The 27,927-nt window shown below is 42.4% G+C and overlaps 1 long non-coding RNA gene across 1 annotated transcript; it reads right to left on the bottom strand.

Annotated features, from left to right (window-relative positions):
- On the bottom strand, nucleotides 20-23,076 carry LOC106504634. The gene is made up of 5 exons (XR_002346619.1): nucleotides 20,238-23,076; nucleotides 7,673-7,806; nucleotides 5,947-6,167; nucleotides 1,114-1,184; nucleotides 20-289 (listed from the first exon to the last, which is right to left on the bottom strand). It is a non-coding gene; the product is annotated as an uncharacterized LOC106504634 (long non-coding RNA).

Below are 27,927 nucleotides of genomic sequence, written 5' to 3'. Positions count from 1 at the left end.
CATGGCAAAAAGACCAAAACAAAAAAACAAACAAACAAACAAACAAAAAGATTAGTGTGCTGAGACCTTCATCTTTGCTGATCTGGAGGGTACCTCTGCCAAAACAGTGTCCTGTGGCAGGTCACTGGCATTCTTATGTCTTGTGCTTTTGGCCAATTCAGAAGAAGAAGAGTGAATCCGAAAGTAACATGGAGGGGATCATTCAAATACCAAGATCTGGGTTTGATTCTTTAACATTCAGGTCACAATGAGTCACTGAGAAAAGTCAGCATCATAATCCTTATGTCATCTGTTATAGAAAAAAATAAGTATATGACCCAATTAGAAAACGTTCCAATCCAAATAGTTGCAATGTTCACTGTTTTGTTATTTTAAATTAGCTACCTGGAACATTCAGCTATCCAAAATAACTCATCTTGAGCAGTCTGGGATAGCCCTGTTTTACTGTAAAACTGCCTTCTGGGAGATTCATCACTGTCACTTGGAGTGTAGGATTTGCCAGAGTCATTTATGGCAGTATGTGTGAGGTTAGATACAACTGATTTTTATATAACACTATTTTTATTACCCAAAGAAAATTCTAACTAAATAAGCCAAAGTGTGAAATATAAGTTCTCACCAGAATTACACTGCCCATCAGCCTCTTGGCCATCATTTATTTTCACATTACATAATTTTAAGTTAATTGAATGAAAATATTCGAACATCTTGATGGCATAGCTAGACCTTTCATTATAAGATGGAAAAGTAAGTTATTCACACAAGAAACACTCTGTTGAGGAGAACTTGATGTAAAATTGATGATAATCAGTGAATAGTGGGAGGGTGATTCATTAAGGATAACTTTGTAATCACTTTTTCGTAAATGAAACATTAGCCTATTTGCATTGAATTAAGTTGTTGCTATAGCTTAAAAAAAAAAAAATTCCCCTGAATAGAAAGGTCACAAAATGACAGCTGATGTTATAACGCTTTCTCTGATCTGAAGTGTCCTTCTAAATGATGCTTAAGTTTCTACTTTGTGTTAGGTAATATGGTACTTGTTTGCCATGTGTTACCCCGTTTAATGGCTACGTCGACCCTGTGAGGAGACAGGAGATTTAAGTAACTTACCCAATGAGCCAAATTCTCATGACTTCAGAGTCTAAATTCATATTCCAGGCGATCTACTCATTATGAGTCTGCTGCACAGTGAGAATAAGGAAATATTTAATTAATCAATTGGCTGTTTATTTATGTGATACAAAAATTCAGGCTGATTCCTTTTTTTCAGTAAATAGATAATCTTTCTTCTTTTTACTCAATTCACTCGATATAGTTTGAGATTTAATATATTGATTAGCTTCTACTTGGGGAGCCTAGGCCCTCACACCGTTCTTAAGTCACTTGGCACATTTGCAGAAAGTTAAAAAATTAGACTCCTCAAACAGCTCCTTCACTCTGCACATTATGCACACCTTAGCCCAGCTGACAGTCTAAATGTGTTGGTGTTGGAGGAAGTGTCGTTGCAAAGTTTCATTTTTTTAATTAAAAAGCTCAGATTTCAAGGATCACAACTGAATTAAGCTTTCATCCTTGGATATTTCTTTCTGCAATTAAAAACAATTTTTTTCAGTAATAGATTGGTTATAGAGTATATTAAAGTTGACTTTGGGGGATTTCTTCTTTCATTCACACTTGTGTAATACTCAACTCTCACTAAATGTGGCTTGAAAAATGATTGGCCTCTGGAGCAGAGTTGTTATGTAGGAAGAAGAATAAATAGACTTCGAAGTAAAAGGCTCTGATAACTTATATCTGCCTAGAAATTAGTTTTCCCTGAAAGAGGGCAGAGAACCCTCTGTGGGAAGCTCATGAGGTTGGTAATGCAAGAGCAAGGGCTAAAAGAGCACCGGAGAAGCTGGAGAAGAGAGAGAGATGGAAATCTGTGTCCCAGGTTAAGGGATTTTAATTTTATTCAGAACATGTTGGGAAGCCATTAAATGATGTTTATCACTGAAAAGGCATCAATGAGATTAATGTTTTCATTTTAGACAAGGTACCAAGTCTAGTGCTACAGACTTGGGATAGAGTAGCAGGTACAGAATTGTAGAAATAGAGACTGAGTGGAGATTCTGAATAATCCAAGAGAAATTATTCAGGCCAGTCCTGGAAAAGCTGAGGGAGAGACGTTTGAAAGCATATCTAGGATAACAGCCAGGTCTAGTTTAGTGGTGTTTCCACTAAAAAGCAAATAAAATCCATGTCTGAATTGGTGTGGTAAAGGCTCTGCAAGGTCCTCCACTCTGAAACAAATAGGTCATGCACGAAACATTATTTTCCACGCATTCCTGGGATCTCAAGATGAAGGAGATTTTTCAGGAAAAGAAGAGAAAGACGACTTTCACAGTGACTACATACAAAATCTGCCATCAAGTCCTGTCTTGGACTACTTGCAAGATGAGAGACCCAAACTGCAAGCTCTCACATTAGACTGGAAAAAAATTAGAAGGAAGCTAAAGTTGCCATAGGTATTTTAAATACCCTGGTACCTAGAAGGAGCAAATGCATATGTTCTCAGAAAAAAAAAAAGTGCCTTCAAGTAAATATGAACTCACCATAAAGACAAACAGACACACTTAGGAGGAAAACAAATGCCATAAATATGTGTCAGCAGATACAACAAAATATAGATTTAGACTCCCTAAGACTTCAAATTTTGGAATTATCTGACACAGAGTATTTTTTTAATTTATATACTGGATTTAAAAAAAAGAAAGATGGAATTAAAAATAAGCAATCAAGAAGAGACAAGCCTATTAAAAATTACCAGGTAAATTTAATATATAATCAAATATAGCTCTTTAAAGTAAAATTTATTATAATATAAAAGAACAATAGATGAGTGAAACAGTAGATTAGACATAGGTAAACAGAGAGAGAGAACTGGTATACTGGAAGATATATTTTTAACTGTTTTCCAGAATGCATCACAAGAGAGACATGAAATAATACCAACAGATATTTTAAGGGATATTAAAAATAGAACAAGAGGAGTTCCCGTCGTGGCGCAGTGGTTAACGAATCCGACTAGGAACCATGAGGTTGCGGGTTCGATCCCTGCCCTTGCTCAGTGGGTTAACGATCCGGCGTTGCCGTGAGCTGTGGTGTAGGTTGCAGACGCGGCTCGGATCCTGCGTTGCTGTGGCTCTGGCGTAGGCCGGTGGCTACAGCTCCAATTCGACCCCTAGCCTGGGAACCTCCATATGCCGCGGAAGCGGCCCAAGAAATAGCAACAATAACAACAACAACAAAAAAAGACAAAAGACAAAAAAAAAAAAAAAAAAAAAAAAAAAAAAAAAAAAAAAAAAAAAAAAATAGAACAAGAGGTCTTGCATGCACCTATTTTGAGTTCCAGAATAAAAAACTAGAAATAATGAAGAGGCAAGGTTTAAAGGTTTAAAGGATGAGAGTCTTCCAGAAAGATGATGAAAGACACAAGTCCACATATATAGAAAGCACAAAGTTTATTAAGCAGAATAAATAAAAAGAAATTCAAATCTACCCACATGGTAATGTGCTGAAGAACACCAAAGGCAAAGAGAAGAGCTTAAAAGGAGGCGTGAGAAAAGACAAATTTCCTTCAAAGAAATGACAGTTAGACTTACAGCCAACTTAAAAGTGATAACAAGAACTTAAGAAGCAATAACAGAAACCAAAGACAGTAAAATAAAACACCAAAGATACTGTGAGAAACGACTCTCAGTCTAAAGTTGTGTATAGCCAGCAAAGTATATTTCAAGAATGGGGAAAAAATAAGACATGTCCAGAAAAAGAAAAATTGGATGACAAATTAAAATGTTCTAAAGTGAATTTTTGTTCAAGGCAGGAGGTAGGGGTCTGAGACATGAACTGAGTCCTTACTTATTCACACTTGTTAAATATGAATAATTATATTTCAAATGTAATGATGAAAAGAATAGAAATAACATCCATACTTTCAATCCAGTAGGTGGAAAAAAAAACGAAATAAGAAACAATGTTAGGATTTCCCATCATGGCTCAGCAGTAACGAACCTGGCTAGTATCCAAGGGGACTGAGGTTCTGTCCCTGGCCTTGCTCAGTGGGCTAAGGATCCAGCATTGTTATGAGCTATGGTGTAGGTTGCAGATGTGGCTCGGATCCTGCGTTGCTGTGGCTATGGCGTAGGCCCTCAGCTGCAGCTCTGATTCCGCCCCTAGACTGGGAACCACCATAAGCCTAAGGTATGGCCCTAAAAAGCAAAAGAAAAAAAGAAAAAATGTTAAACACAAATGCAATCAACTTTTAAAAGAAAAGGAGAAAAAATTAATGGTAAAAACAAGTTGATATATATCCATAATCACAATAAATATAAATTGACTAAAACAACTGAAGACTTTTTTGACCAGAAAAAAAAGACAAAAAAAACTCATTACAATCTCTTTATAAGAGACACACTTAAAACTTAAGGACTTAGAAATGTTGAAAATACAAAGATTTTTTTAAAGGCCAAGCCAATATTAACCATATAGAGCTGGTGACGTTATAATAACATTAGACAAAGTAAACTTAGAAGCAAAGGTACTATTAGACAATGGGATGGTCACTATATTATGACAAATTCACCATGGAGATACGATAATTCTAAACTTGTAAGCACTCAATAATGAAAACTTCATGACATAGAAAAAAAATCAATAGAACCACAGAAAAATACTGACATATAACATACTGGGAGATTTCAGCATACCTATCTCAAATATTCATAAGTCAAGAATATAACAAATCTTGGGGAAAACTTGCAAAGTGAAAGCTTGAAAAATACACAATCAGGTTAATTTACTAGGCAGTTAAAAAACCTATCATTAAGGAATTCCTTTCACGGCGCAGCACAAACGAGCCTGACTAGTATCCACGAGGATGCAGGTTTGATCCCTGCCCTCAATCAGTGGGATCTGGCTTTGTAGTGAGCTGTGGTGTAGGTCACAGACAAGGCTTGAATCCCACGTTGCTGTGGCTGTGGTGTAGGCCCGCAGCTGTAGCTCGGATTCAACCCCGAAACTGGGAACTTCCATATGCCTTGGGTGTGGCCCTAAAAATTAGCAACAACAACTATCTTTACAGGTAAGGGATACACAATCTTCCAAAAATTACATGATCTTCCTCAACACATGGAGAATATTTCAAAATTTGACCACATACTAATTCATAAATCATCTCCAAATATTATGTTTTTCAAACACTCCATATTATATAGATTACAGTCTATAAATTTTTTTTCATGAAATTCACAAAAAAGCAAAAAATAAATAAATAAATAAATAAATAAATAAAAAGGATGGAGTTCCCATCGTGGCTCAGTGGTCAACGAACCCAACTAGCATCCATGAGGACGTGGGTTCGACCCCTGGCCTGGCTCAGTGGGTTAAGGACCCGGCTGTGAGCTGTGGTGTAGGTCGGCGGCTACAACTCCGACTGGACCCCTAGCCTGGGAACCTCCATATGCCGTGGGTGTGGCCCTAAAAAGACAATAAATAAATAAATAAATAAATAAATGTTACTGGGACAACTAGTTATCCATATAGAAAAAAATACAACAACCTCACACCATACATATTCATCAAAGATGCCGAGAAATAAATGGTTAAGCAGCAGGTCTGGAATTCATTCTCTCCAGTTGGGGAATGAGGAACAATGACTCTAGGAAAGAAAAAACAGGGTCTAATCTTGTAAACATACTCATAACAGATACATTGGCAAATGAATTAAAGGAATTTGTGAATGGAAAGGTCCTTATCCATGGGATGCGTTTAGAAGGATGTATCTGGTCATCCAGAACTGTCGCGGTAAACGAACTTGAGATCTATGAGTCAATGGCATATAGACAGAGGCATTTTATTTTCAAATGACCTCCTTCTGTAATAAGTGATGTGAATCTCACACACTTGCTTAGAGACTCCCTTTATTATTCTGGGTCCAGAGAGCATCCAGTGTGGCAAGAAAGGATCTGAAGAGCGTTGTTAATGGTCTCAGACTTCCTGCTTCTTCACCGAAGCCTCAAAATTACCTGGATCCTTTAAATTATTAGTAGAGCTTAACAGTGGATGAGATTTCTGATTCATGTGAGTCTGATTTGAGAATCTGATCCTTTGTGTTATCTCGGACACTATAAAAAAAGGAGAGAGACAGGGATTTGAAGATGTTATCCTGTTCGCTCTGAAGATTCCAGAAGGGGCAACAAGCCAAGGAAGGTAGGCAGCCTCTGAAAGGTGGGAACAGCTTTCTCCCTGGAGCCCCCAGAAGAAATGCAGCCCTGCTGACCCATTTTACACTTCTGATCTCCACAACTGTGAGATAACAGTCTTAACGTTGTTTCAAACTGCTAAATTTGTGGTAATTTGTTACAGAAGCAGCAATAGGAAATGAATACACTATAAAGAGGAGTCAAGAGGTTGGGACAGTGAAGTCCTAGGCAGATGTAACAATACTGGTTAATGTGCTATTTCTCAAGCCTTTGTGAATATCAATTTTATAATTATGCTTCATAACTTATATAACTCGTTTTTTTTTCTATTTTTTATTTTTTTATCTCCCCCCGCCCCACCCAGCCACCCACCCACAGCATATGGAGTTCCCAGGCCAGGGATCAGATCTGAGACACAGCTGCGGCAACTTCAGATCCCTTACCCACTGTCCCGGGCCAGGGATTGAATCTCCATCCCAGGGCTCCAGAGACACCGCCCGTCCCGTTGCGCCATAGCAGGAACTCCTCATGTTCTTTTTTGAAAGTATCAAGTATTACACTGAAAAACTTTGAAATACACACATATACACACAGAGGTGAATGTGGAAGGGCAGTAGTTTGGGGAAGAGAATAATGAGATTTTTTTTTTCTTTTCCCACATGTTGCATTTGAGATTCTGATGGGACATTCAAGGAAGAGAGGTTCAGGAGGTGGAGAGATGAGTCAGGAACTCAAGAGAGGCCTAGAATCTTCATCCTGTGGGTGGTAATTGAGTCAGTGAGTGGGTTACGGAGCTCCAGGATGAGTCTCCATTAAAGAAGGATGGAAGAAACCCACAAGGACAACTGAAGAGGATGCTCACGTGGAAGGAAACACAGGGAGCATAAATGGTGCATTACTTAAATGTCATTGGTGTGTATACATTTTTAAGTTCACAGTGGTGTTAGTTTCTAGAAACTCAGGGATAACCCTCCTGGCAAAGTGTTGGCCATTTCAGATACACCAGAACCTGGGTGGATCTTGCTGAACTTCTGGGAGACCCAGACTAGCCCTGCTTGACCCCTCCTGAAACCTAAGCCGCCAGGCTCATAGCAGGAGGGGGCAGGTGGAGCAGGCACTGTAGGCATTGCTGACCTGCCCCACTTGCAGCAGGACCCTGTCACTTGGAAAGTACCCACTTTCTGAATGAGGATGAGGATAATTGGATAACTCCAAATTTTTGCCTTTTTTTCCCCAGCTAAGTTGCTAAATAATAAAGATCTTAGACACCCCCCCCCCCAAAAAAAAAAACCTGCTTCCCTACCTATGACCAATTGCATTTATCTGCAGGGACTTATCCACATCTGAGATAGAGTTCTTGATGACACCAAAGCACAATTGTGGCAGTGGCTGCTCTTCTCCAATTTTAGGTACAATTTTAGACTTACCGTGAAGACTGTTCATGTCGCTGCTGGCCCATTTGTCTTGCGTGCGACTAGGATTCCACCCCATGCTCATAGGAGTTGCCAGGCTTGGCTTTTCATAACACTCTTCTTGGGACGCATCTATGCACTTCTCAGATCTGCAGGCAAAATAATGGGCATAGAACATGATGAAAAATTAAAATATGGCACAAATGAACCTATCTACAAAATGGAACAGACTTACAGATAAAGAGAACAGACTTGGGTTTGCCAGTGGTTGGGGGGGGGGTAGTGGGACGGACTGGACCAGGAGTTTGGGGTTAGTAGATGCAAACTATTCGATTTAAAATGGATAAGCAATGAGCTCCTACTGTACAGCACAGGGAACTGTAGCCAGTCTCTTGAAAGTACATCATGATGGTGGACGATATGAGAAAAAGAATGTATATGACTGGGTCACTTTGCTGTACAGCAGAAATTGGCACAACACTGTAAATCAACTATACTTCGATAAGAAAAAAATAAAATGAAATGATACATTAAAAAAGAATATTACGAAAATTACAAGCAATTCTACAGAAAATCAAAGTAAACGGGATTCATGGTGGGAGCGCTGTTTACATGCTGCGCTCAAACGAATATTTACACTTTGGGTGTGCAGACCATATGGGGTTAGAAGTTGTTTGGTTTTGTTTTGAAAGCACACTGTGTGTTTAGTCCTTCTCACTTTCAGTCTGAACACTCTGAAACTGCAAAATGCAACATCTGCTCTCTAAAGCATCATGCCAGGCAGCAAAACATCCTGGATTTGACTGCCACTGGATATTACTCATCTCTGAGGGGGAATGAATTAGCAACCCAACTTCTTCTTATTCACAACAGTGATAACCCGTGGGCATTTTCTTTCTCTTGTCTACAAGTCAATCTCATTTCCTTTTCTTTCAAAGTCTGACCCAAGGCAAGGGCCTAAGTGAGAGGAGGAACATAGACATTTGTAATAAATAAATATATATGGACATGCTTTAATAACCCAGTTTTAAAATTCAAAGGAGCAGAATATATTCCTGGGGATTCCATTTTTTCCCCAACCAGCACTTGAAATTAAGAACTGAATGATGTCATATTAACATTGTCCATACGTAAACTCATAAAGGAAACAGCATGGCGCCATCTGTTGGTGAATTCTTGGGTATTGCTAGTTCCTTTAGTATTTCAGGATGTTGAGATTATCTTTACTCATGCATTCAGTTATACTAACACTTATTATGCGCCAGAACCTACACTAAGTACTATGGAAATGAAGACACGATGATGAAATTTTCGTGCAAATTTGGTACTTGTGTTCTATTCCAATGTTCTAGAATTCCACACACTTCTGCAACACAGAAGGTGTCCGTTTTCTATTTTAGGGAACAGTGTGTTAGTCCATTGTGTTAGTCATTTTAATAACATTAAACACAGAGTTGATAATCCTAGACTTTTTTGTTCACAATAATTCTCTGGGCCCAGTAAAACACAGGTACCAATTTAAAATTCTTAGCATTCCTCAACTCAGATTAAACAATTAAATTAGAAGCATCCTGCCAGCTAATAGATATTTATGAGATGATGTATTTAGGTCCAAAGCTCAACAGAGAATAAAAAAACAAGTAGTTATTATAAAATATATTTCCCGCTAAGTAGAATAATCCTTCCTCGAGCCCCCCATCCTCCAATACCTCCATCATTTTGCTTCTCTGCAAAATTTCTTGACGGAGTAGGTTATGGTTGGTTTTTTAATAATCTACCCCAGTCAGCCTTTTGTGCTCCTCTACACACCACACACACACACACAGACACACACACACACACACACACACACACACACACACACACAGACACACACACACACTGAAAGCATCAAGGTCTCTAACAGTCTCCATGTTGCAAAATGCAATCCCCAATTCTCAGTCTCTGTTGTGTCTGACCTTTCAGCAGCCTCTTACACAGTGGCTTCCTCTCCCTTCCTGACACATTTTTTCACGTGGTTTGTAGAATGCCTCACTCTCCTGGTTGGTCTCCCTTTGAGGCTGCTGCTTTTTGAGGCTTTTTCAAAGGATTATCCCCCTCTTGAAAACCTCTAGTTCTCAAAGTACCCCAAGGGTTTAGTCCCAGATATTTCTTTTTTGGGACACTCTCTCCCATTCAATAGAAAGGTAATGGAAGCCACACATGTAACCTTTAGTCTTCTAATAGCCACATTATTAAAAGAGCAAAAAGATGGAGGTGAAATTCATTTTTGTGACATATTTATTATGTCAGTATATCCAATGTATTTTCACTTCAGCATATAATCGATATGAAAACTACTGAGTTATTTTTCATTTTTTGTACCAAGTCTTTGCAATATGGCATGTATTTTACATTTATAGTACATCTTAATTCGGATGCCACACTTTCATAAAAAATTGATTTCCCTTTCAGAGGAAATGCCTGATTTTGGAACATGTACAGTTAAAAACTACACCTAAGTTTTTCCAAACATACTTAAAAGTTTCCCAATCACTGAATCAAGTGCTTATTTTACCTTTAAATTGAAATTAATTAACTTTAAATAAAATTCCGCTCCTTGGTTCCTCTAGCTACATTTTAAGTGCTCAATAGCCACATGTGGGTACTAGGACCTACCATATTGGAAAGCGCTGCTCTAGATATAATGTTTGTTTTATGGATTTAAGCCATGTCTGTGTGCCCCAAATTAGATCTCCAGCATGGAACTCTCTCCTGATGGATAGGTCCAAAAGTTTAGTCAGCACCTTACTTAGATGCCTAATAGGCAAACCGAATTTAATGCTTGATTTTGTTTTGTCATCCCTTCCCATTTGCACCTACCCATGATGGGGGAAATCTTTAAGTTCTCTTTTTCTCTCACACTGCCACAGCCAGTCCATCAACTCTACTTCTTCTTTTTTTCTTTTCTTTTGTCTTTTTTAGGGCCGCACTCAAGGCACATGGAGGTTCCCGGGCCAGGGGTCAAATTGGAGCTATAGCTGCCGGTCTACACCACAGCCACAGCAACGCCAGATCCAAGCCATGTCTGTGACCTACAGTACAGCTCGTGGCACTGCCAGATCCTTAACCTATGAGCAAAGCCAGGGATCAAACCTGCATCCTCCTGGATACTAGTCGGGTGCATTAACCACTGAGCCACGATGGGAACTCCAACTCTACTTCTAAATTACATTCAGAATCTGACCATTTTTCACTCCTTCCATTGGGCCCTAGTGGAGCCAAGTCCCTTCTCTCCCAGACCCAGCTATGGTTCCTCATATTTCCCAGCTTCTTCTGCCTTTGCCCACCTACAAGCCACCCTCCACATGGCCCTGTAACAAAGGTATAAAATGAAAATCAAATCACCTCCCTTCCTGATTCAAAATCCATCACTGTCTTCTTATCCCTCTTATAACAGTATGTTCAGGTCCTGGGTGATCTGGCTGCTGTCTCCCTCTCCAGTCTCGCCTCTGGTCACTCTGCTGTCGCTTTCCAGTCACACTGGCTTTCTCGATCACATCAAGCTCCTGAGGTTCCAACAGCCTGGAACTCTCTGCCTCTGGTGTTTGTGTGGCCTGATCCTTCTCTCCAGGCTCTGCTCACATGTCCCCTGGCCATTCTATCCTAATAGCCACCCCCTCCATCCCCCACCCGCCAACCCATTGGTTCTCTTCCCACCACTTTATTTTTCTTCCTAACAGCCATCACTACCTGAGAGTCTAGCCTAGGTTTGTTTGGCTTTTGTCTGGCTTCCCATCCAGGGAGTAAGTTCCTTGAGGACAGAACTTGAAATGTTTCTTTTCATCCTGTGGAGACTCTCGGTTCCTCAAGTAAAGAGCTTAGAAGTTGCTATTCTGTCATAACAACAACTAATAAAGCTGAACAGACCAAAAGTCAACAATTCCTCTTGGACACATAAGAGAGGGGAGGTCACAGGGCAAAACACTGTCCCCAAGACTGGAAAGACTGACAAGTGGATAGAGGGAGTCCCAGCTTATTGGAGCAGAAACTCAGGAGCAGAAACACCTGTGGGAAGCAGGACTGGGGGAGGAGAACTGGAAATCGATGCATTTCTGGAGACTAGATGCAGACAAGTCTGGAAGCTTAAAAACTCCAGTGAGGGTGGGGGTGGGGGGTGGGGGGTTACTGGAGGTGGGGGAGGGGCACGATACCGCCCAGTGTCCAACTGGATTCCACCGTAAACATGAGAGAAAATCCCCTCAAGTGTTCAGCAGGCGAGGGGGGAATAAAACCATTTTGACACGGGCCAGGGCTCTCTGTCCTTCTCAACAAGGCCCGCTTTCAAAGGGAGACCAGTTAGCCAGAGGCTAACCTGCTGGGTATTATTGGAGCCTAGCTGACTGACCTGGGGACTGGAAATACCCAACTCCAGCCACGTTAACCATCCTGTCCCACCTAAGGGCGGGGGGGAACAACTGAGAAACACTTGTGACGTTCCCAGCTCAGGGAAAGAGAAAGGCTCACTAAAAGATCGAGACCTAATCATAGGACTATAGAACACCTCCTCTCCCCCCCGCACCCCACTATGGCATTAGTAAAGGCCCATTTATCTAATCCATCACATCCAGCTATCAAGAAAAAAATGTACTAGGCATGCTAAAAGGCAAAAAAATGCAATTTGAAGAGACAGAACAGGAGTTCCCGTCATGGCTCAGTGGTTAACAAATCCAACTAGGAACCATGAGGTTGCAGGTTCAATCCCTGGTTGCCATGAGCTGTGGTGTAGGTTGCAGATGCATAAGCCAATGATTAGATCTCCGATTAGACCCCTAGCCTGGGAACCTCCATATGCCATCGGTGTGGCCCTAGAAAAGACAAAAAAAAAAAAGCCCCCCCCCAAATGAAGAGACAGAACAAGCAACAGAACCAGGCATGGCAGGGATGTTTGAATGATCTGACCAGGAATTTAAAACAACTATGATTACTATGGTAAGGGCTTTATGGATAAAATAGACAGCATGCAAGAACAGATGGGCAATGTATGCACAGAGTTGGAAAGCCTAAGAAAGAACCAAAAAGAGATACTAGAGATTTTTGTTCATCTGTTTATTTAATGTGACTTCCCCAGACAGAGAACCATGCCATGGCTGAATGGATAATCATTCATGAATAACATTTAAACAACACGTATAATAATAACAACATGAATAACATGTCATTCCTATTTTGAAGCATTTTATTGCCATTAAATAATATTTGGTTTGACCATTGATGGGGAGGAAGTTTCTTTCTGAGTCTTCTGCATCTTAAAAATAATGAGCCTAAGTTAACCCTCGTGCTAAAGAGACACAATTGGGGTGGCAAATTTTGCTCCCCTAAATTGTCCATTTCTCTAGTTTAAAGAATGTTCCTCTTAACCTCAGTCAATAGCTGTTGCGAGAGAGAGAGAGAGAGAGAGAGAGAGAGAAGCAGGAATGCCCACTCCTCAACAGATGCCAGGGGAGTAATTCTGGAAAGCGCTGGAGGGCTGGTTGGCTGCACAACAGCTTGAGGTGCTAATCTGTAAAGGGTGCTCAAGTATGAGAGGAAAAAAAAAAAAAATCAAAGATAAGTTGCCAAAGAACTCAGATTCCCAAACGGGACTTCAGCAAGTTAACGCTAAGTCAAAACTAGAGTCTAGCTCTTCTGAGTCCCAGGTCAGAGCTTTTCCCATCGTCCTCCTTCATGGAAAAGGTGGGACTGGAGATGGATTAGAAGAACAAGTAGGGAGTTCCCGCTCATGGCGCAGTGGTTAACGAATCTGACTAGGAACCATGAGGTTGCGGGTTCGGTCCCTGCCCTTGCTCAGTAGGTTAATGATCCGGCGTTGCCATGAGCTGTGGTGTAGGTTGCAGACACGGCTCGGATCCCACGTTGCTGTGGCTCTGGCGCAGGCCAGTGGCTACAGCTCCGAGCAGGCAGGATAATGGCCACCCGAAGATATTAGGTCCTAATCCCTGGTTGCGTGGAATGGAATAAAGGAAACCTCATTTAAAATGGAGCTGAGAGTCCAGAATGGGGAGCTCTCACCACTCGGTGTCAATGACAGAGCCCAACACCAAGGGAGGCAGTTGTCATTCCCAGCAGGAAGGTCACTGCTTTACTATCCCTGCAGGAGGAAGATTTTTTTTTTTTTTTTTTTTTTTTTTGGCCAACCCAACCACAGCCTAGCCAATGAGAGAGTATTACAACTCAGCCAATGAAAAGCCACTATACTTTGAATGCCCAGGTTCCTCCAATGGACTCTGTTTATAACAGCCCCTCCCAGCTTCCCCTTTCCCTCTAGAAAAGAATGGTTCCTCGCCTTTATTTTTCCAGAGTCGCCTATAATTTTTGCTATGGCATACTTATCCCAAACTACAATTCTCTGCTGTTTCCAAATAAATCTATTTTGTTGGTAAAAATAACTGGTAATAAAACTGGCTTTTTTTTTCTTTTCTTTAAGGTCAACATAAGAGAAAAGGGTCTTTGCAAATGTGATTAAATTACAGATCTTATCTCAGAGTGGTTTTCCCAGATTATCCAGGTGGGCCCAAATGCATTCAGGAGGATCCTTCTAAGAGAGAGGCAGAAGGAGATGAAATACACAGAAGAGAGGAAATAAGATCATGGGGCAGAGAGTGGACCCGTGTGGCCACAAGTCAAGAATGCGTCCAGAAGCTGAAAAAGCAAGGAATGAATTTTCCCCTCGAATCTCCAAAGGGAGCATGGCCATGGCCGAGCTGACACCTTGAGTCAACCTCAGGAAACTGGCTTCAGGTTTCTGGCCTCCAGAACTTTGAGAGAATACATTTTTGTTGTTTTAGGCTACCGAGTTTATGGCCATTTGTTACAGGGGCATCAGGACACCAATTTGGGGGAGATTTGACAAGACCCCAGGAAGCACATTGTGAGATGGGAATGGGATCTGAAGAGACAGCGAGCGAAGGAAGGATGGTGGGAAGACAAGCTATCAGCTAAAACTGCTGCCTGGGGAAGACAGTCTGCCTGGAGTGTCTCAAAATTCCTCAGCATTTGTAAAGGTTCACAAATGCAGGGCACTTAATGTTAAAACTATCAGAGCGTGTGAGACAATATGCTGGTTTCTATTGCTTTCTTATATTTGCTTTCTGTGAAACATAAACAAACCACGCAAACTAAATATGTAGAACATAACAAGCTGGAATCCTATGTATACATTTCTTCTCGACTGAAAGGCAATTTACATAAAACGCAAACATAAACAACATCTGTGTGTATCTCCAGTAATGTATTAAGTGACAATGATGTTCTCTTTAACCAACAATGTACTTAGGCATTCAAAACTACCACTTACATAGAATTTAGGGGAAAGAGACATTTTTCCCACGGAAATTACCCTAACGTGTCTTCAAATGTGTAAACATAACCTAGATATTTCAGAGTGGTATTTGTGAAATATCACACATGTTCAGAGCTTAGCCGAGTCATTATGTTTTATAGCTTTTTAAAATGGCATGCATCTCTGAACACACACGCATACACACACAACACACACACACAAATACACATGCACAGGGAGTTGAGAGTTCAGATTTGAAGATAATGTTTTTGTGGTTTCTTCTTTGGACAATTAAGACACTAGGCATTTTAATCAGCTTTTCCAGGAATAAAACCTGCATTTTCGATGGTGGAAAAGTGCAGGTTTTATCACACACCATCTGAATCCCAGGGACTAAATAGTTTACTCATTCAGGTGCCTGACACCTGTCCACAAGGCTCAGAAGCAGTGTGTTCCGACCAGCAGTCCCACCCTTCACAAAGAGCCCTTCATGGAATGAAAATCTTCAGCGATAGACGGTATCAAAACTCAAGGGTGAGAGTTTTTCTTACCTTTACTGTCTCCTCCTGCTTAAAATCTGTTTTTTCCATTCTCCTCCATCCCCTCCTCTCTTACCCAATCCCTCTGACTCACCAATTCCATGCATTGTCCAAACACTGTCTTGGTAGAGTCAGGGCGATGCAATGGTTAAGCGCCTGGGCTCTGAAGCCACATGGGCCTATGCTTATTCCCTGGCCTCCACACTTATTAGCAGTCTGACCTTTGCAGGATTACTCACCATGTTGGAGCCTCAGTTTTCCCATCTGTGAAATGGGGAGGGTACACTAGTGCCAACTTTCCTGTGTTGTTATGAGACATGAATGAGTTCTGAGCACAATATCAGTATATGGTGTGTGGGAAGGATCCAGGTACAGCCTGTCACCTCCCCTGTGTTCCCAGGAAGAACCTGTGCTCCACACAGGATGATCGGGCAAGCTCACACATCTTATTGATGCAAAGTTCTCAGGGCACAGCCTGCAGAGCCCTGTTCCCACTGTACTAGCCACAGACAAAACTTTCTAGGGACTGCTTAGCTCTGCATGCATCCACGGCTCCCAGCCAGCTCTCTGTATTTCAGACCTTGCCCGGCAAGGGACCAGGTCCTCCTCTGGAGCACCAAGTGGTGTTAAGTGAAGCCACATCACTCATGTGACCTACATCGTATCTAAATGGCATTAACTGTAAGAACTGGCATTGTTTAGTACCAATAAGCAAGTAAAAATGCCTCCAATTAACTTTTTTGTGTGTGTGTGCTTTTAGGGCTGCACCCACTGCATACGGAGGTTCCCAGGCTAGAGGTCTAATTGGACCTGTAGCCGCCAGCCTAAGCCACAGCCATAGCAACACGGGACCCAAGCCACGTCTGTGACCTATACCACAGCTCACGGCAACACCGGATCCTTAACCCACTGAGCGAGGCCAGGGATCAAACCTGCATCCTCATGGATGCTAGTCAGGTCCGTTAACCATTGAGCCACAACAGAAACTCCATCTCCAATTAACTCTTAACATGTCATGATTGTGAGATATATTCTGACTTCAGAGATATTAGATGTAAAAAAAATGTTAGCCTGGAATCCATGAAATATGAAATTACTATAAGGAAAATGGATGTGTGCATTAAAAGGTCTTTGTGCCTTCTCTGATTAGATAGGGAAATGCTTTTTTATCGATGCAGAAATGAGTTTAAATATCAGTATGCATGAGCTTATAAATGACATCCAGTGCTTAACCCCCCTCTAAATTATCCCTTCATAGTCGCTTCCCATCACATACTGTCATTTTCCCATTTTTCCATTTGGTATCTGACTTGTGGTGTCATCAGCATTTAATTTCCCTTCGGACACCTTTTATTTAAGTCAGCTCCATTATTGTTCCTGTGCTCTCTACCTGTATCTTCCTCCTCTTTCAATGGTAGTTCAAGACTAGTCTCATTTAAAAAAAAAAAAAAATCCTTGCAGCAAAGATGAGTTATCAGATGCTTAGTTTGCCTTTTAATGCTAGAATTCATTATACATGACTATTAATTACAAGCCTTAGTTTGAGCCCCAAAGCAAGTGAACAAGGTCCCCTATCTTTTCCTCTCTTTCTCTGGCTAGGGGGTGGGGTGGGGGTGTCTCTGCCAGCTTCTTTGGGGGCTGCTTCTTCTCAAAGGCGCCCCTTCATTAATAGGGGCTTTTCTGGGCAGTGGTTCTGCCTGTGATTAATCGTCATGAACCCAAGTTGGCCCTTTGGCTTTCTGGCTCTTAGCTGAGTAGCCAAGACATTTCTCTAGACTGAGATAGTTGGCTTCAGTTCTAATTAATGATCAGTTGTTATCAGCTTAGTTTAGACTTTTTGCTCTCTGACTTTTTGGCTGGGTAGCCTAAACACTTCCCAGATCCAAAGAGCTGGCTGAAATTTATGTTCCTTTTTTTTTTTTTTTTTTTTTTTGGCACTGTCTTGATCATTCTGATGCTTTCCCGGATCTGGAAAAAGATTTTAATTGTTTACAGTCTTGATTAATGGGTTTGCTGTTGCTTTGATAGTCCATCATTTATAACGATAAGAAACCCAAAAACAAATGGGCATGTTATATTGCTCTTCTGGGATATTTCGGTCAATCCTTTTTAAGGAGTTACTGTTTTCTTTCCTTCTCTATTACTATTAACTTACTAATAATTTCTTTATAATTGAACTTTAAACGATCACTACTTCTAACTCCTTTTTCCCTATGGTATTTATTAGGCTGTAGAATTTCTTACTGTTGTTTCAACAGAGTCCTTTCTCAGAGTCTCCGAGCTGTCTATCTGAAGTCAGCCGCTCACAAAACCGTTTGGTATCAGTTTGCTTGCAAATGTTGGACATTCTTATCGCTTCTTTCGCATCTATTGCAAAGCTCAGTGAAATTAGCTTATCTTCTATCAAATAAGTGGATCTTGTAGACCCCACCATTGCTCTTGGTTAATTACCACATTCGGACAAGCAAATAATCCCCTTTTAAAGTGGAACCCCGTGTGCATTTTCACTAACGAGTTTTATACTGCCCTCTCAACTTGCCATCTCAGTTCACAGGAGAGGCACCCCTTGACATCCAGTTATTATTTATGAAGCCCGTTGCTGTTGTGAATTAAATCATTGTTAGTGGAGCCTAGCTGTCCTCTGCTTTCCAAATGCTTGGCTAAGAGGGAAATATATGTTTTCTCTGCAGGAATTCTCTCTAGCTGCTTTCCTTGTTTCCAAAGGGAAAAGAATGAAAAAAGAAAAAGTACAGAGCCGTTGTGGGAGGTGAAAGGACCCGATTCTTTCTATTTTTAAAATGATTTTTGCCCAGTTTCCTATGACATCCTCTTGACAACGATCTTAGAAGCCAAGGTTACTCTCTGTTATGTGAGGTGCCTTCAAGCTACAGACTCCTGCCTCTACCATTTATTACTGCCTATAGGGTTAAAACGATCTTTATATATTTTCTGTTGGATGGCAATCAAAATTTTACACAGGGTAGAAACACCTCTAAGTTCATCAGATGATTTCCTTTTGAGAGGAATTCTAGGTTTCTTCCCCAGTCTTGTTGCTTTTGACCTCTCTCCTGAGATGGATACTAGTGAACCTTGAAACCCTTCCCTCCTTGGGTCTGAGTGACCCTGGGCAGCCCTCTCCCTCCTCCTCCCTCGTTAATCATTCTTGCTCTCTCTCCCTCACCGACCCCCACTGAATCCTCCCCTCCCCAAACACTAGACCCCCCAGGAGCCTGTCCTTAGCCATTTGCACTCTGTCCCCACACTGCTCCCTCGGGAACACACATCCTCGTGCAGCTTCGCCATCACCTCTGTCCGAAGTGATTCGCTATCGCTAAATTCAGTTCTCTCACTTGAGTTGGGATGTGCACTTCTGTTTAGAGAATTCCCTCTTGGCTATCCTGTTATCACACACATTGCACTTATTCACTTATTGAACCACAATGAATGTGTGTCTAGGATGTGCCAAGTATGGTGCTAGGCCCTGAAGTGCAATGATGATCCATGTACCCCTTCTGCTCTCCAAGACCCAAGAGTTCGGTAGAACTTAAGGACAGCATCGATGACTCATAAAACAAAGCAAAAATCATGCTGCTCGTCTTGTCCCCCAGATCTGCTCTGTTTCTCCTTTCCGAGTGGGTATTTACAATCAGCCCCACATTTTCCCTCTTATCCCAGCTGTAATTCTTGGCCCTGTTCTTTGTACATTAGTCCGATCTCTTCTGTAATAATCTATGGAACGAATATCCTCAGATTTCGGCAGCTTCTAAGCATTTATTTCCTAATTACAGGTCTGCCGATGAGTTGTGGCTCAGCCCATCTCTTCTGGGTTTCGCTGGGTTGGGCTGGACTTTGGGTTTAGGTCTGCCCCCTAGATCTTCTCTCTTGGTTCGGTAGAACTTAAGGGTTTTTTTTTTTTGTCTTTTCAGGGCTGCACCTGTGGCATATGTAGGTTCCCAGGCTAGGAGTTGATCAGAGCCACAGCTGCTGGCCTATACCACAGCCACAGCAAGGCCAGATCCAAGCTGCGTCTCTGACCTACACCACGACTCACGGCAACACTGGCTCCTTAACCTACTGAGTGAGGCCAGGGATGGAACCTGCGTCCTCACGGATGAGAGTCAGATTCATTTCCTCCAAGCCATGACGGGAACTCCTTTTTTTTTTGGGAGGGGGGTACTATTACAGATCGTGCAATGATTACCACTGTAGTAGTTGTTCACACCTCCATCTCCTCACAAAATTACCATTTCTTTTTGTGGAGAGAACATGTAAGACCTACTGTCTTGGCAACTTTGAGGAACCTAACACAGTATCCTGAACTGTAATGATGGCCCCGTACAATGCTGTCCTCACTGCAGTCAGTGGATTTGGGAGCTACTGCTGCTGGATGACCCAAGGCAGGTCAATGAGAGTGACCTGGGGATTATAAAATGGATAATTATAAGAGTAACGTTTCCTCCCCCTGGAGCTTCTGGGCTAAAAGGAGGCTAGGAAGCAGGAAAGATGAAGGCCAGCACATAGAAGGAAGCAATGAACTGTCCCAAAGATAGACCCAGCCGCCTGCCTCTAGGGGTGGGCTTGACCCAGGGTCACCCTCAGGGATATAAGGCTGGGAAATCTAGTCCATTAGCAACAGAAAACCATCCTGTGAGATACTTAGGCTAAACACTACATCCAAAAGATGGTGGAAGAGTTCCCACCTCTTCTGCTTGAGTCTCACCTGGTTTCTCCTCTCTGGTTTCCCTCTGGCCTCCTTTCCTATGATCCCTTCGGTCTTCCTGGCTCTCTGCCTGCATCCCTTGCCTTGCTGCTGCTGCCGCTCCATTCTACTCTGGCTTCCTTTTGGGTTTCCCCCTGAGGAAGCTGGAGCAGGGAGGGACATGGCCTGTGCCTCTGAGGAAAGAATGGAGGCGAAACCCCCTCCTGGTCAGGCTTCAGAGTGAACCATCGACAGACAGACCTAATGAGACAGATATAAATTTCACTCAACAGCACATTATTTTAATAAATCAAATTAGATCTGACTCCTGGACTGCATGCTCTAAGGTGGTGAGAAATTTAATTAGATCAGTTTAATTAAAAGAGTGGAAGACAATATAGTCTAAGTTGGCAGCTTTTTGAGGATTTGGCTTGATTCGAGGGCATCTAGAAAGTGCCAAGGTGGTCCTGAAATATATCAGCCGACTGGATGCTGATGACAAGCCAGACTCTGGTTCGTGGCTGGTGAAAAGGTAGGTAAAGGCAGGACCTGGGGAAGCCCAGATTCTCGCCCTGCTCACTCTGCTCCTTCCCGAGCCCCACCATCTAATGTCTGTCTAATGTCTGTCTGCACCCACAGTGGAAAATGACAGTGGAAACGGACAGCTTGCCGTTTCCCTCCTATTATGCAGCGGGTTGGTGAGCAGCGGGTAGAGGATTCAGTGGGAGAAGAAAGCCCCGATTCTCCTTCCCTCCTGACCACTGGTGAAATCCTCCCCTCCCCTGCTTGGGCCTCCCATCCGCCCTGGCAAGCTGAGCTCACCCGATTACAATCCCCAGAGAAGACTCTGCTGTTTGTTTACGGATTCAACATATCACATGATTGACATCCTGCCCCGGTCAGAGTAAAGAGATACCCTTTGCCTGAGAGCTCTTCTTTTCTTCTACTGTTGTCATTAATTTGAAGACTCTTCTCTAAACTCACGGCCATCGGAAGGCATGGACGGCCCCACACATTAAAACTCCTCAGGACTGTCTGAAGGGACATGATGTGAAAAGACCCCTCCTCCCAGCCTCCATTCCATGGAAAGCAACTTCATCACTAGGATTTCCATGGAAGTTGACAAGAAATATAATTCTGTATGTGAAGGGAAGGAAAACAAAATCTTAGCAGATTAAGAGCTCATAATTGGGATTTACTTTGGCTTTTCAATTTGAATATTTTAATTGTTTCATTTACAAACCGAGCTTTAAGAAACTAAAATAATAAAGATTTATAACTTTGAATCTCCCTCCAAAAGGCTGTGCTTTGTGATTTCATTTAAGAGAGAGAAGCCATATGCCCCTTTGCTTCCAATTTTCTTTCTTGACTTCTTTCCTCATCCATTTTCTTTTCATCCTTTATCTCCCTTTTCTTTAAAATTAAAAATCATTAAAGGACCCTAAGTTGCAATTCTCTGCTCACCCCCAATAGGCCCATTTATGCTGGAGAAATTGCTGGTGTCTATTTCTTTTCTGGACATATAAAGTCCAGAGGGTGGTGAGAAACCATCTTTTCATTTATGAAGTCAACTTCTGGTTCATGAAGAGGGCATCTTAAGTGGGCAGCTGAGAATGACCTTTCTCTGGTCTCACTTTCCTTATGCCCTCACTGTCCTTTCCATCTTTTCTCCTCCTCATCCCTTCCATCGTGGTCCATGCTTCACCTTGGAGAATGAGACCCATCTTTACATATGTTGTTGGAGAAGGCTTTTAGCCCTAGGTATTTTTCAGGGTAGTAATACCAAAGTAATTCCAAATACAGTTGACCCTTGGGTCCACTTCATGTAGGTTTTTTTGTTTTGTTTTGTTTTTCAATAAATAGGTACTACAATACTACACAGTCTGAGGTTGGTTGAATCTGCAGATGAGGAACCCCAAAGAAGGAGGGCCAACTGTAAAATTATATGTGGATTTTTAGTTACTGAGTGTCAGCACCTCTAAATCTCTACATGGTCCAAAAGTCAACTGTAAGTCTAAAGAAGATGAAAGAAGGAAGTACAGAGCTAGTAATGGTAGCACCTCGTTATCAGGGGTCAATGCTCCTTCAACCTGCTCCACTTTCCTTAGGTTGTCACGTCCATCTTCAAGGTTGTCTCATGGTCCAAGACGGCTACTGGACTTCTAGTTCAGGCAGAAAGTAAAAGAAAGGGGGCAAAAATAAGAAGGGCATTTTCTGATAGTGGAGGCTGCCCTACTGCCTTAATGAAGCTTCCCAGAATCCCCACCCAGTGACTTCTGCTTGCATCACACAGGTCAATTCTACTGTCAGGTATGATAAGGAATGTTACCTTTTAGCTGAACCTACTGCTGCCCTGATTGTTCTATTATTATGGGGGAAAAAAGAAGCAAACAGATATTATGTAACCCTGTAGCTCAGAGCAAGTGTCTGAATCATCTGGAGGGCTTATTAAAATACAGACAATTGTAGCTCCAGAGTTTCTGACTTAGAAGGCCTGAGAAGGATCCTGAGAATCTGCTTTTCTAACATGCTCCCAGTGATGCTAAAGCTGCTGGTTTGGGGACCACTTTTGGAGAGTTTTAAGAACCACTAGCATTTTCTTCTAAGAAAGATGAACTTTTTTCCCCACCTAGTATTGAGCATCTATTTATTTTAACCTCAAGACATTATTTTTATTAACCAAGTCCCAGACTCTTTACTCTACCAAAGACACCCTTCCCATCAAAGATAGGTAAGAGGAAAAGGAAGTCAAGTCTTGCCATAAGGATCACGGCTGGAAATCAGCACTCCCCCACCATTTGCAAACTAGAACATCTAAACATTGTGTGAGGAGTTCCTTTTGTGGCTCAGCAGAAATGAATCCAACTAGTAAGCATGAGGATGCGGGTTTGATCCCTGGCCTCGCTCATTGGGTTAAGGATCTGGCATTGCTGTGAGCTTGTGATGTAGGCTGCAGACACAGCTCGGATCCTGCATTGCTGTGGCTATGCTGTAGGCTGGCAGCTGCAGCTCCAATTCTACCCCTAGCCTGGTAACTTCCATATGCCACGGGTGTGGCCCTAAAAAGCGAACAAAACAAAACAACACAAAACCTGCTGCATGGAGCTCAAAAATAAACAGAAAGGGATGGTGCTTTAATGGCATCCATTATGGATGCTCAGCCAATGAAACAAGAGCTCTAAATAGATGCTAAAATACAATTTAGCGTAAGGCCCCTGAGGATGAGGGGATTTCCTAAAGGTCACATAACTGGTCTCCCTTTGCTATTGATGGTTCAGGGTTATTAAGTGGATTCATCCTAAGCAGGGAGATGGTGTTATAGACCAGCAGCTGCTGAGAGCAGAGAGAAAAGGGTCATGGGCCTATGGCCCTGTCAACAGTGCCCATCAGCCTGGGGTCATGATTTAATCCTCTTGGGATCAGAGGCCCGTACTCTGAATACTTGGCCCAGAGGTACTTCCTTCCTCTGCCCTCCCTTCTCTCTCTTCATTTCTCTTAGCTGTTTGTTTTTTTTTAACATGCTGAATGAAGGAGGGGAAAAAGAATTTTTGTGCCTGAGCCCAAAGAAATAAAGATCTACAAATCCTTGGGGACTGGTAGGAAGAGTGGAAGAAAAAGTTAAAGAAACCCAAGGGAACAGGGAAAACTTGGGCCAAGAAAGTCAGAGGCCACTTGCACAGAGAAGTACTTGTCCCTTCTGGGGCTGTTTACCATGCAGGCTCTTTTTTCCTTAACAGTTGGGGTATTTTTTGTGTTTTATTTTGTGGTGTAATTCCCACACAAACCATTTTCCTGGTGGGGTCTGATGTGAACATGATGCTCTATGGTTCTAAGCTGGTGGTTTTGTGTGTGTGTGTGTGTGTGTGTGTGTGTGTGCATTTCTTTAAATTTTTTCATTGTCCGGAGTTCCCTTGTGGCAAAACAGGTTAAGGATCTGGTGTTGTCACAGCAGTGGCTTAGGTCGCTACTGTGGCTTGGGTTTAATCCCTGGCCCAGGAATTTCCAAATGCCTCGGACGTAGCCAATAAAATAAAATAAAATAAAATTCTTCATTGTCAAAAGGAAAGTGATGTAGTTTCCTATGTCTTTGTAACCTCTTAAGGTTTGGGCCCCCAGAAAGCAATGGCAAGCATCTTTAAATTCTATATATTTGGAAAAGCTCTACGTGGAAAACAGAAATTCAGAATTCATTTTAAACTCATTTTAATTGAGTTGCATAATTTTTTTTTTGTCTTTTGTCTTTTTAGGGCTGCACCCATGGCATATGGAGGTTGCCAGGCTAGGGGTCTAATCGGAACTGTAGTTGCCAGCCTACACCACAGCTCACAGCAACACCGGATCTTTAACCCACTGATCCCACTGAGCAAGGCCAGGGATCGAATTTGCAACCTCATGGTTCCTAGTCAGGTTCGTTTCCACTGCACCAGGACGGAACTCCGAGGTGCAGTATAACTTAAACTTTGAATTTCTTCAGCCAGACGCACAACAAAGGAGGCACTTCAAAGACAGGAATCCTGCAGATCTCACCAAGGGCTATGAGGGTGTAAAATGTTTGCTATAGAACAGACCTTTGCTGGGTCAACACTTTGGGGGATAAAGAAACTGAGGTCTGGAGCAGGGCAGTGACTTGGCTGAAGGTCACCAACAGTGACTTTTCACTGTCCGCACTTGGCTCTTCCCAAATTTGTAGCCATTCTTTTTCTACTCATACTTCACTAACCAATATTTTGCAAGTCTTCACAAAGTTCTGAAACTTCATAAATATTTGAGTAGCTGGAGTTGTTGGTTTTAATTAGATAAATCAACTCTGACTGGAGTTCCTGTCGTGGTTCAGAGGTAACGAACCCAACTAGTATCCACAAGGATGAGGGTTCGATCCCTGGCCTCGTTCAGTGGGTTAAGGATTGGGTGTTGCCATGAGCTGTGGTGTAGGTTGCAGACATGGCTTGGATCCCATGTTTCTGTGGCTGCGGTGTAGGCCGGCAGCTGTAGCTCCAATTGGACTCCTAGCCTGGGAACCTCCATATGCTGTGGGTGCAGCCCTATAAAGCAAAAAAAAAAAAAAAAAAAAAACCCTTTGACTTTGTGTCAGACATTGAGCCAGAGGTTAGGTTCGAGGGACAATAAATACAGACACCACTTTCCCTGTCTACAGAGAGCTCTCAGTCTAGCCTGAGAGATGAAACGTACCCACTGGGCAGCATCCAGTGTAGACAGAGCCCAGGCTGTACAAATGCAGAGAGAAATAGATGGGGGATTCTGAGGAGAATGGCTTCCAAACGGGAAGGTGTGTTTGTGGAGGAGGTGGCTCTGGCCTCCATGGGGAGCAGCTGGAGATGTGACCGTGAACTAGAGCGATGCAGCCAGGGGCCCACCAAGTGGCTGGAGAGAGGCCAGCTGTGACTGGCTGAAGGACAATGAGAAGACGATTGTGAAGGGAAGTAACATGAGAGATACACCCTTTGAGCAGCATGGAAAAGCAAATTTGTTAAAATATAGGCCCATATAGATATCTGTTGCTGCCACATCAAAATACCACAAACCGAGTGGCTGATACAGAAATTCCTTTTCTCACAGTTCTGGAGGCTGCAAGACTGGGGTTAAGGTGTGGGAGGGTTTGGTTTCTCCTCCCAGGCCTCTTGCTCTTGCAGATGGCCAGCTGCCTTCTTCCTGCACCCTCACGTGCTCTTTTCTCTGTGCGCAGGTGCTCTGGTGCCTCTTCCTCTCCTGATAAAAACGCCAACTGTATTGGATTAGGGCCCCACTCTTATATGCCCTCACTTAACTTTAATCACCTCTTTAAAGGCCCTGCCTCCATGTAACAGCCACATTGTGGGGTACAAGGGGTTAGGACTTTGACACAATTCAGCCCCTAACAACCCCTGCTTGTATAATTACATTACTTCAAGAAGGGTTAAGAGGCGTTAAGCAAGTTACCCTTTTACTCTCATACATTTCCTATGAATCTTTGCTTCAAGTATAAAATTTAAAAGCAGAGCGTCTATACTACATAAAAACTTAAAAAAAAACCCAAAAAACACAGCCCTGCATTTCTACTGCTAAGAATTTACCCAAGAGAAATAAAAAAATACGTCTATGAATTTTCATAGCAACATTACTCATCATAACTAAAATGTGGGAACAACCCAAATATCCATCAACTGCCAGACACACAAACAAAATGGGGCAAACCCATCGAAAGGAATATTATTTAGCCATTAAAAGGAAGCACTGCCACACACCCCAACAAAGATGAACCTTGACAACATTAGGGTAAGTTAAACAAGCCAGGTGGAAAAGACTACATACTGTATTTATACGAAATGTCTAGAAAAGGCAAATTTATAGAGACGGAAAGCCTATCGCTGGTTGCTTGGGGCTGGAGAGGGGAGTGGAGACTGATGTAAGTGGGCACAAAGGAACTTTTTAAGGTGAAGGAGAAGTTCTAAACCTGGATTTCGATGGTGGCAGAATTCTATGCATTTACTAAAAAGCAATCAATTCTACACTCACAGTGGGTGAGTTTCACAGTATGGAGCGTAAACATCAGAAAAGCTGGAAAATATTAAGGGAAAAAGACATGGGAGAAATTGAAAAAATTACAAGAAAATAAAATAAACTTTAAAAATGTCCTGTAATTAGGCAGGAAATCCACCTCTCGTCTGCAGAAGGAAGCTTACCGCCCCCACGCCCTCCCCTCACTCTCCCAAGTGAGTGCTCAGTTCTGCACTGTGTGGGGTAGAGGGAGGGAGAGAATTTTGCAGCTCAGGGGCCTTGTATACTGTTTCTCATCCACTGACTCATTCCTGGTGAGGTCCGGCAAGTGATAAAATCCTGGAACAGTCACCCTGGGAGGGCCCTTAAGGACCATCATGCAAACGTCTTGTTTAATTGAAGCTGGAGTGGAGGCTCAGAGGCCTTTGTGTAACTGACTTGCTCAAGACACCACATGTGGTGAATGGCCAGGTCAGACTCCATCCCAGGTGCCTGATTCCTAATCCAGAGGCCTCCACTGGGCTCCTCACATCTCCTAGCCTCTCTCAGCCCCAGTTAGATCACCTGCAAATGAGGACAGTAACATCTGCCCTGCCTGCTTCACAGCGCCGTGTGAAGAGCTAATGAGATCAATGATGTGAAATACATGCTTTCAAAACGCAGAAAGCAACTTGCTGTTGGGGTAGTAGTAGCAGGTCAACTGTGGGTCCATCTAGTTCCAAACCCAGACGGATGACCTACAAGAATACACTTCCAGGACATGTATTCATCTGCCCCGATGTGAGCATGAATCGCAGGTTAAACCTGCTCCCCACAGTCGCATTGGTGGTATCGTGATGAGCACAGCTGCCTTCCAAAGCTGCTCCCCAGCAGTTTGGGCATCATTCCTTTAATTTTCCAGAACACTCTCTCATCCCAGAACTTCATTATCTTTCTGGTGTCCATCCATGACACTTGAGTGAATTAGATGACAATGAAATTTGGTCTGCGTGCATTCAACTATGATTCCTCAAGTAACAAAGATGACAATGAAGATTTGGTTTCGGTATCTGTAACCTAAACCTTATTTATTTTACCTCCCTCCTTTGAAAACTTATCCATGCCTGTGAGGACACCATAAAGGGCTCTCTGTGTCTAAGAACACCTGGAAATCCCCAGGATTGTATTTTGGAGGGTATTAATCTCTGCTAAAGGATCCCCTCAATTCAGCCTCCTT

This window comes from Sus scrofa, chromosome 8 (genome assembly GCF_000003025.6).
Source record: "Sus scrofa isolate TJ Tabasco breed Duroc chromosome 8, Sscrofa11.1, whole genome shotgun sequence".
In the NCBI taxonomy this organism is placed as follows: domain Eukaryota; kingdom Metazoa; phylum Chordata; class Mammalia; order Artiodactyla; family Suidae; genus Sus; species Sus scrofa.
Note: the sequence above shows the minus strand (reverse complement) of the source record. Positions and strands in the feature narration are given on the sequence as shown.